The sequence below is a fragment of the Monodelphis domestica genome, chromosome 2, assembly GCF_027887165.1.
Source record: "Monodelphis domestica isolate mMonDom1 chromosome 2, mMonDom1.pri, whole genome shotgun sequence".
NCBI classification, from domain to species: Eukaryota; Metazoa; Chordata; class Mammalia; order Didelphimorphia; family Didelphidae; genus Monodelphis; species Monodelphis domestica.
Genome location: NC_077228.1, coordinates 3,084,771 through 3,095,739, shown reverse-complemented (window position 1 = coordinate 3,095,739; position 10,969 = coordinate 3,084,771).

The following is a 10,969-nucleotide window of genomic DNA, read 5'->3' as shown; positions in this document are numbered from 1 at the left end:
CAATAAAATAGTACATCAAGCCCTTATTTGTAACACTTACTATTTCCAAGTGTAAATGTTCTCCCTGAAAATTTAACAATATGCTCTTGGGAACAGGTTCAAGGTGGTTACCGTACATTCCAAATTAGAATAGATTTTGCATATGTAACCTCATGGGCACCTCCTGACTTCTTTATCTAAAAGGAATTGGAAATATTAGGGGTAAGTAGTAGAACTGTGATTTCATAAGTATAGGGAACTCAGAATTTCATGCAATTTGGTACCTTATCTAAACTGTATAACCTTAGAGAGCTGTCTTGAGCTACGAGAGACTGACTGATTTGCTCAATATCATGTAGCTGGTCTCTTTCAGAAGGAGGACTTGAACTCAGTTCTTTCTGGCTCCAAATCCAGTTCTCTGTTCACATTAGTCATCTTCTTTGTCATCAGGCTGTGTTGCATCTGAGGCTCTCAGATATATTTCAAGAAGTCTGTTAACTTGGACAGGGAAATATCCATATTTCACACTGTCAAAAGGATTCATGATGTAAAACCATCCCTGTGACATAGGAAATGCAATATTGTTGTCACTATTTTGTAGAAGAGGAAACTAAGCTTCAGTAAGATGATATGATTTGTCCAAGAATCAATAAGACCAAATGTGATTTTGAATTTAATCTATACCTAGAAGTTCTCACGCACCTGGGAAAATTATTTGATAGGAGTGGGGGTACAGAGTTGGGGGGGGAAGAACAAGGAAGGATCGGGGGTGTAGTGGTGGCAAACAGTACCAACCTATCCTGTAGGGAATTAGGTTTTTTTTCCATTATGGATTGTGGATGGAAAACTCAAACCCCAGGGAAAGCATCACCATGGCAACGAGATGCTGAGCTGGTGGTAATTGGGCTTCATAGTAAGGCAAAGAGAAAGCAGTTACTGAGAGAAAGAATGGCCCCCTCCCTGAATGGTGGAGCCCTGGATCAAGACTTGTGAGCCACATGCTGGTTGAGGAAGGTGGGGTGGAAGTAGTGACCCAGACTCAAGTCAGCTCTTTTAATGTGAGATGAATTCAACTTTCTCCAACATTATGCTATATGAAAAGCTGCAAAGAACGGGAGATCCATTTCAAGAGAAGATTGCATTAAGAAGAGTAAACTTAAATAGTCTGATTGAATTGGGAAATTGAAATAGACTTCTGTGAAATCTGGCCTGGAAATATCCCTTTCCTTCGACATGGAGGCAGCGAGGAGTGGACAAAAAGTTGGCCTTGGGATCAGAGAGCTGCATTTGAACGTGGCCCCAGAAATCTCCTGGGTACCGCTGGACCAGTCCATTACCCTTCTCCATCTCAAATGATTCAGCTCTCTAAGGGTGGTGATAATGGCACTTCCCTTACCCCGATGTTGTGAGGATTAGATGAAATATTTGTGATGTATTTTCAGAACATTAAAGTGGTACATGTCAGTCAGTGTTCCTTCATTTTGTCCTAGTTCATTCTACATATTTTTTTTTTATCTCAGAGATATGTAGAAAGAAAAAAGAGAAAGAAAATGAGAGCGTTTTCATATATGCTAAATATTATGTGTTTTCATAGATGCTAAACATGTTAAAATATTAAATATTTTTTAAAAATAAATTAAAGTTACTTTGCTGCAGGGATTTTTTCTATCAAGTGAGGAATCTGGCACATCGCAAAGAGCTTTGGTTTCTTAAAGAATGACAACGTTTCTTGGTATGTTTGGAAAGTAGTAGCAGTGACTCCGTTCATTTTATATTTGTAACTCTTACCTAAATTTAAAAAACAAAATCACAGTCTTAGTTTTTGAGGTTTCCATTAAATAACAATGACAACAACAACTTTAGAGTCAGGAGAGGCAGTCCAGCATAGGCGATGAGAGCTGGATTTGCATCCCAGAAGACACAGGAAAGGAAGCCTCTCCTCCGAGGATGCCTTCTTACTGCGTGACCTTGGACAAGTGACTTCACTCTTTAGGGCTCCTGGCAACTCTAAGGTTGTAGAGAAGGCGCCAACTTACACAGACAGGGAGGGTTTCCAGAAAGGGAGCTTCTTGTATCCACGAACTCACAAGTGCAGCCCTTATTCTGCAGAGAGCTGTCTGTGTCCTTTGTATTCAGAGAAGACCCAAATCCCCTCACTATGTTCAGGTCCATATGCGATATGTTATACTGTGGCCAATCAGAGCACTAGAAGCCCAGAAGACTAGCAGAGCGGGGCACACAGATCCAATAGGATGGCTTGTGATGGAGACATCTCTGAATTTGTGCTCCTCATGATTCTTTGGAATTCTGCTTTGCCCCTAAATCCCGGCACCTTCTTTGTGCCTCCCGTGTCTCATAATGGACACCACAATCCTTCCGAGAGACCTTAGGAGTGTCCTTGTATCAGTTCTTCTGTTGTCCAGGTGAGCATTTTCTGTGTCAGTTCACCATAGAAAAGTTTTTTCAGCAAATGCACATTTGTCCTCGGTACACCACAATTCAATGAACAAAATGGCTCTGTGGACCTTCCATTTGGTAGGCAGCCTAATACTTCTTCTCTCCCCCCTTTTCTTCAAAGCCTACAAAGCCCGGAGCTAGTTCTGGAGATGTGTGTGCCAACCTCATCATCATACGGACATCCTTGGAAAGAATTTTGCCGAGGGAAATGCATTCTCTGCAGCATTCCGAATTTCTCCGTGTGCTGTAACCGATGATGCCACGTAGAGATGGTGAGGTGCTGCTGACTGGTGGAAAGCCTTTGCTTTCTTTGTGTTAATCATCGCACCGAAATGAGCCCAAATGGCAGAGAATCAATCCACACTCTGTATCTGCATCAGTCAAAGATGCTGCACTGAACGGACAGAAAGTCCCACACCAACGTTGTCTCTGCTTTAGTCTTGGCTTGAAGATGTCTCACATGAAATAATTTGCCGTCGGTGTAGCTGCTGACTGGTGCTCTTTCTGTCCTCATGAAAGGCATCTGGGAAGCAGAAGAGCTTTGTTCATCAGCCAGAACTCCCATAAGAGTCCTGAGTAGTGAATAGGTCATTAGGAATGCCTGGGTTGGGATCCTCTTTCCAGCCTTTGCCAGCTTTGTGACTCTGGACAAGTCCCTTCACCTCTCTGACCTTCAGTTTACACATCTGTAAAATGATGCTGTCCCAAACCTACTTCTTTTGCCCACATGGAGCATGGACTGTGTGTACCAGAACATCTGGCTCAAGTTCTAGTTCTGCCCATGCTCACAATATGGCGTAAATGAAATAAAGCTTGATGCATATTGCAATCTTGAATGAACAAATGAAAAGCATTTATGATGGACTTGTTGTACGCCAGGGACTGGGCTCAGTGATTGGGGGACAGATATAAAAAGACTCAACAATGAACCAAGGGAAGACAACCCATTTGGGAGAGGTGGGAGACCTACCCACATTTTTACTGTTATCATTACCCAGCTAGGTGGTGCTGCAGTGAATTGAGTGTCTGAGCCTGGCATCATCAAACCTGGTTTCAAATCTGCTGTGTGACCCTGGGCAAGTCTTTTAATTGTGTCTGTTTCATTCCCCCCAAATGTCATATGGGAATAATAAGGACCTACCTAACATGGTTGTAGTGAGAATCAAATGATATTTGACAGACAGACAAACAGAGACAGAGAGACAGAAGGATGGATATAGAGAGGAGGGAGGGAGAGAGATGATGATGATGATGATGATGATGATGATGATGATGATGAAGATGGATAAAAGAGAGAGAAATAGCTAGCTAGAGTTAAAAATAAACAACTAGTCATTGACTTCAAAGATTGAGGAGTAGCTTAAAGGCTTGGTGCATGATGCAATAATAGAGGTGAAGTCCCCAAGGAACTAAGGGCAGAAGGGATTCAGCCAAGCTCTTCCTGAGAATTCTTTGTGTCACCTGTCAGGGACGCTTGCTTAGTGTGAGATGCACACAATCTCCTTCTTCACAGTCACACAGGCATATATGTCTGATCTCAGATAAGGAAGGAAAAAAGGCCAATCCCCAAGGGGAAAAGGACCCAGTTAGTAGCAGCACAACAGCAGCATTGCCAAAGGCTTGAGAGAGATGGTCGTTCAGAGCCCAGCAGGACAAATAATGAAGGCTTTGGAAGCCGCTCAGTCTAGAAAATCAAAGAGCACAGAATCTGGGAAAGAGGTCTGGTAGCCTGGGGAAGATCAGCAACTCACCCTCTTCCCTTAATATCATATCTGACTCTTCTTCCAACAGAGAAAATGTCTGAAGCTGGTGCCCCATTCTCCTTTAATAATGAAAACCATCTTGAGACTGCAAGCCTGCCCAGATCTGGCCTTTTCGACCCTCTTTCTCAAACAAGGGTATTTGGGGCTCTTCTCCAGAAAAGCTGAGAGTAGGGGTATTTGGAATTGCAATGGGTCTGCACTATCTGTGTGGTCTGAAGCAATGCTTAAAGCTTCCCAGTCTCAGTTTCCTCATCTGCAAAATTAAATTGGAAAAATGATCTCTAAGGGCTCTTTTCAGTTCATCAGACTGGTAACTAGCTCTTGTTAAGCACCTTTGTGCCAGGTATGTCATAGGTTCTAGAATACAAAGGCAATAATGAAACAGCATCTGCCTTCAAGGAAGTTAAATTCTACTGAGAGGCATCACGTAGCTGAGGACATTTATGAACAGTAGAGCAGCATAATTTTCATTGTTCTGTTGTAGGACAATGATGCTGATGACTGGGTTCTGAGTCAGCACCCTAGAGCTGGTGCACACCATGTGACCTTGTGAATTTCCTCCTCTGCGGAATGAGATTGGACAGTCATCTCTATGGTCCTTCCCCATCCCAAGATCTTCTGATTCTAATGCACATTTGCAGGCAATGGGAGAGAAGAATGTATTTTCCAAAGTGAAATTTTTGAGGGCAAGTATAAAGGGAAGACTAAATAAATCTCATAGTTAACAAATAAGTGTCTTTGGGGACCCAGATTTCATTTTTCAATTGGCAGGAATGTTTTGCAGCTGCAACAAGAAACTTGGGGAAAAAAGGAAAACACACAGACCAAGGACTCTGCTCTTCTGAGAGGAATGACAGGCAGATGAGTTGAGTCGCTGAGGGAAGGAGAGCATTTCCACGACATTTAAAAAAATGCATCAGCTGGCTTTGTATAATTAAATTAGGATGGAGAAGTCCCAAACTTCCCATAAAGAATTCTCATAATTCTCATCACATGCACACATGCGTGTGCACACATGCACACACACACACACACAACCTTTGCAACCGGATACAGAGGAGAAACCTGTGATCAACTTTGACCAATGAACAGAAATCAATGGGAGTGAGAGTTCCTCTTTTCTAACAGAAGCTCATCTACTCTACTTTTGAAGATATTAGTGATGTATTTATGAATGGAAAAGATTATTGCTTTCCAACAATGATTATAATATAAAACCCCAGAATTCTCATTGTTGTCAGAAGAAGGGTTCCCATCAAGTGTTGTCACCCTCCCTGTGACTTCCTAGAACAATCCATTCTACTTGGAGGAAGACACTTGAGTCATTTGCTCACTTTTTTATGGAATATAGTTTTGAGGATATCTGAGGAATTTGAGGATAAGGGTTATTTTGCTTTTGAATTTGTACTACTAGTAATTAGTGGAGTATTCATTTAGTCATTCATTTATTCATTTGCAAAGGGCAAAGGTTCAATGATGAGCAAGAAGAGAATTAGTGCTCTGGGTCAAGACAGAGGCAACTCTGAAGAACATCTTTATCCTTAATGTACAGAGACCATAAGAATGGGAGAAAATAACTATGTACAGAAAAAGAAAAAGGAGAAGTGGGTGAATTATGCTTAAAGACCCAATGCCTTCATGGGATATGTTGTTGGTGTTCAGTTTTGGCTGACTGTTTATGACTCTACAGACATGCTGTCCATGGGGTTTCCTTGGCAAAGATACTGGAGGGATTTGTAATTGCCTTCTCAATGGATCATGGCAAACAGGTTACATGACTTGTCTAGGATCACAGAGTGAATGTCTGAGGCCAGATTTGAACTTAGGTCTTCAGGATTCCAGTCCAGTACTTTATCCACTGAACGACCTTTCAAGTCTTTCACCAAATTCCAACACCTTCATCAAAAGTACATTCATGCTTCTCTGTTACTTTGTTGATGTCAAATAATGGCATCAGCTTCTAATGATGTCTTTGAAGTCAACCCCCTGATTATACAGGAGAGAAAATTCAAGTATAGTCAGTTTTATGGTTCTGTTGGCCTATCAAACTCAATATGTTGACTTTGGTTTACAACTCCATCTTGGATCTTGGCTCTCTGGGACCCGACCTCCCTTTCCTCTGTATCAGATGAAAGCCCTTCCCAGAGTAGAGAGGAGCCAAGCCCCAGCAGAGCTGCCCCTCCTCATCCCTGACTCTCTATCACTTATTGGTGGCCTGTGAGCCCACCAGGGATTGTGGCCATCATAATCCTTAGCTTCCAGAGAATGGCTCTTCTTGTGGTCCTCCTAGGACTAAGAGATCACTGGGGCAGAGAACCACCTGGGAAAGGCTAGTCCTTTCTGGAAGAAGAACAGGCATTCTTTGTGGGGACCTTTGGGTGCCACCAGGAAGTTCCTCTGCCATTCTTTCCCTAGAAGTCCTCTCCAGTCCAGTCAGGGTCAGGATCATTCTTCAATGGGCCTCCAGAGACAGGTGCCCTTGTGGGATGAAAACGAGGCTCAATCTTAGTAACGTGGGCCCCCTGCACCCCCAGAAGAAACTGTTTTCCTTTCCACTCTCTTCTGCAGGGCTTCCACCTTCCTCTCCCTGGCTTTTAGGGATCAACACTGTCATTCCTAAACCTGATCAGGGTCTCTTTTTAAGGCTGGAAACAGAGGACACTCTCTCTGCAGCTCTGGGCTGGGAAGTTCTGACATCTATTTTCACTGAGTTGGGTGGGATTTTAGAGATGATGGAGTCCAACACATCAGTGGAGACCCAGCCCAGAGGAGAGGTGACTTACTCCAGGTCACACAGGTAAGTAGTTGAGCTAGTAGAGATGAGAGAGATAGAGATAAGAGAAATATGAGAGATAGAGCTAAGAAAAATAAGAGATAAGAGAGAGATGAGAGAGAAATGTGTGATGTTAACAGAGATGAGAGATAAGAGAGAAAAAAAGAGAAAGAAATGAGATGAGAGAAGAGGTAGAAGAGAGAAGAGGTGGAAGAGAGATGAGAGAAAGAGATAAGAGATATGTAAGAGAGAAAGATAAATAAGAGATAAGAGATTAGGGAGAAAGAGAAACTAAGATAAATGAGAGAATAGAGAGAAAGAGCATTTGGTGTTTGGAAAGGGTTTATTTGTTCTCTCCTTTGTTCCTCATAACAATCCTGAGAGGTAGGTCCTTTATTATTTCCATTGTACAGATGAAAAAACTGAGGCAGACAGAGGTTCAATGACTTGTCCAAGGCCCATGTTAAGTTCTGCTATTAATATATTTATTTCTTGTAAAGAAATGTCTGGGATCACATTTGAACTCAGGCCCTCCTGGCTTCCAAGCCCAGCACTCTGGTCTGTGGCACCCCCTCGCTACTTAGTGGAACTTTTTCATCTGACGGAGTCTCAGAGAAGAAAGTCACTTGCTAAAGGTCCCCGAGGTAGTGAGAACCAAGGCGCGAGCTGGACCCGGGTGCTAAGTATGCGTTTAGGGCCTCAGACTCAGAGGCTGTGGGTTCAGATCTCATCTTTGACATTTCATCCCGGTGTCTCACTCCCCTCACGACCCCTGGCCCTGGCAGACAAGCCAAGGGGCTCCCCTTCCCGTTCGCCATGTCCATGGGCCGGGATCACGCAGGAGTCCCTCTTCGTCTTTTCTCAAGGTGCCGAGAGCTCGAGGAAGATGCTCTCCAAGGCCGGGAGCTCCGGGTCCGGCCGTCCGTCTCCAGAACGGACTCAAAAGCAGGGCGGGCTCTCAGAAAGGCCCGCAGCCGCCGTCAGACCCCATTAGTAAGCAGCAGAGCAGCCCTCGCAGCCCGCGGGGCAAGGCTGGGGCCCTGAGCCGCTGCCATCGTCGGATGAGCTGATGTACCCTCTGGGACCTGCCCGACTCTCACTGCTGCCCATGACACGAGTAAAGCCGGCCGGCCGGTTCAGCTCGGGCTTGAGGCTGCTCGAGAGATGGAGCCCTGGGCCGCGCTGGACAGCTGAGGCTGGGCCCAGACGCACACACGCCACCTCCCAGAAGCCCTTGGAAGTTGAAAAAGGCCGCGTTCGCATTTGGGGCGGAGCCATCGCGCTCTCTGTTGGTCATTCAGTGAACCGGGAAGCCTTCCGAGGGCTAAATGGACCGGCGGCTAGGAAAGGGCCACCGGCGCGGCAATGAAGGAATCGGCCGTAGCTTTGGGAAGGCCGTTTTGGCCGGACGACGCTTTGGAAGCCCGACTGTAGAAGAGTTGCCAAAATGACGGCGGGAATGGAAACACGTCTCAGTCCTCGCCGGCCTTCTCCAGGACTTGGGCCTCCACAGGGGAGGAGGAGAGGCAGCGGACAGGCGGCGGCCGCTTCCGAACAGAGCAAGGTTGGTTTTGCGTTCATTCTGGTTTTCATTTTTCGCGGATGAGCTCGACTCCAGCCCAGTGTTAGCCAGAATGAAAACGACGCGTGAAGAGAAGGTGACGCTGAAGGAGAGAGCAGGGAAGACAGACTAGAGCGGGACTACTTGTGGTCGGAGGCGTTTGTTTGCCTTGTGAAGAATGGCCGCCTCTAGCTGAAATAGGGGTAGACGAGGACAGCGTGGTAGAGATGAGGAGGAAAGGGGCAGTCGGGAACTTGTGGACCGGCCTCCTATTTACCTGTCAAACATATGGCAAGTTTCTCAGCTGAGAGGGTAGAAGGACAGGGAACCATGGGAGGTTTGGAAGGGTTGCGGGATAGGTGGGACAGGAAGTTCATTAGGGAGGTGTCACGTGATGGCTTTGCTTCAGGAATGGCTCAGGTGATATGACATACTCATTGTCTTGTGTGCTCAGAAGAGAGTCGGAAGTTTTTCCAGCTACAGTCAGAAACGCCTATTTAGGAGCAAAAATAGTACACGGTGGGAATAACCCAAGCCTGGGTCTTTGAAGTGCAAGATCAATGCTCTGATAAAGGGGAAAGAGACTCAAGTGGATGGAGGAGAGCTGAGGTGCTTCACCAAGTGGTCAAGCAGAAGAAGTACACTTTGGACTCCCTCATTCTTGCTTCCTTCATTCTCAATTGCAGTCCTGTAAGCAAGTGAAAATGGCTCCTCTCGCATAGCAGAAAGATCCAGGAAAGAAGCTAAGGTGACAAAAAATCTGGTGAATTCTGGAATTGTCCTGGAATGACAATATTTAACAATTCTATCAAATCTGAAGAGAAAAAGAAATCCATTTATTTATGGAGGAAATGAAATATCATGAATAGTTCATTAGTGCAAATGAGATCGGTTTGAAAAATATTCTGAAAAATCAATCTATTTACAGCCAGGAACTGGGGAACCCTACTGCAATGTATGATGGCCCTTCTATTAAAATCATTGATGCATATGCGTCTACTTCAAAAGGGTCATTGAGGCGCCACTCCTGGATTTGAACAACTTATCTTGGTTGTGGGGAATAGAAAGAGCAGTGGGGCCCTAGAATATGAGAAAGAGTTAAATGAATTATTAGTATATTAGTCAAGTGAACTGTGAATAATTCAAGAGAACTGTGAATTGTGATTGATTGAGAGTGCCATGGGGATGTTTTGCAAGGCCACATAGACAGACAAGAACAGAAAAACAAATGTTTGCAAGGCCAAGCAGATGAACAAAATCAGAGAAGAGAAAATACTCAACAGAGGTTTCAGCCAGGAGAGTTTCCTTGTGATAAGACATCTGTCTCAATGGTTCTCTCTCTTTTTCTTTCTTTCTTTCTTTCTTTCTTTCTTTCTTTCTTTCTTTCTTTCTTTCTTTCTTTCTTTCTTTCTTTCTTTCTTTCTTTCCTTCTTTCTTTCTTTCTTTCCTTCTTTCTTTCTTTCTTTCTTTCTTTCTTTCTTCCTCTTTCTTTCTTTCTTTCTTTCTTTCTTTCTTTCTTTCTTTCTTTCTTTCTTTCTTCTTTCTTCTCTCTCTCTCTCTCTCTCTCTCTCTCTCTGTCTCTGTCTCTCTCTCTCTCTCTGTCTCTCTCTCTCTCTCTCTCTCTCTCTTAAAAAGTATGTGCTGTAATAAAGGCTATATTTATTTCTGGTGAGTCAGAGTTAAAATTGTCAGAAAGAGGATGCTCATGTGCCACTAACAGGTAACAAAATGAAGTTTCCTGAGCTGCAGTTAGTCAAAAATACATACCAAAAATCTGAGATTAAGTGAGGTTTGAGGGGGGTGGAGTAGCTAACATGCTGCAGGTTTTAAGAAATCCCCCATAAGAATTGTACGTGCCTAAGTATACTAGTACATGGCTCCATTCAGCTGTTGCCCATGCTGTTTATTAGGATCGAATCTGTTACAACTTCACACAACTTTAAGGTATTTTGCTTACATATAGATGGATGCACAAATTCCCCATCCTCAGAATCCTCTCATATATTTCTTGTCATTTATGGCTAAACTCCTTGAGAAGATCATCCTCAGTGGGATCCTCCACTTCCTCTCTTCTCGCTCTCTCTACAGTCTGGCTTCTGACCTCATAATTCAACAGAGCTCCTCTCTCCAAAATTCCTAATGTTCTCTTAACTGTAGTATCCAGTGGCCTTTTCTTGATCTCTTTACAACCTTTAACACTCTCAATCACCCTCTTTCCTTGATAGTTTCTTCTCTCTAGATGTGGAGCCCCATTCTCTCCTGGTTCTTCTTCTTATCTGATAGCTGCTTCTCAGTCTCATTTCCTGGATCTTTGTTCAGGTCACCATGGGTCACCCACAGTACTGTCATTGGTCCTTTTTTATCACCCATTATACTATTTTCCTTTCTGAACTCACTAGTTCCCTTGGAATCAATGACCATCTCTTTGCTGCTGAA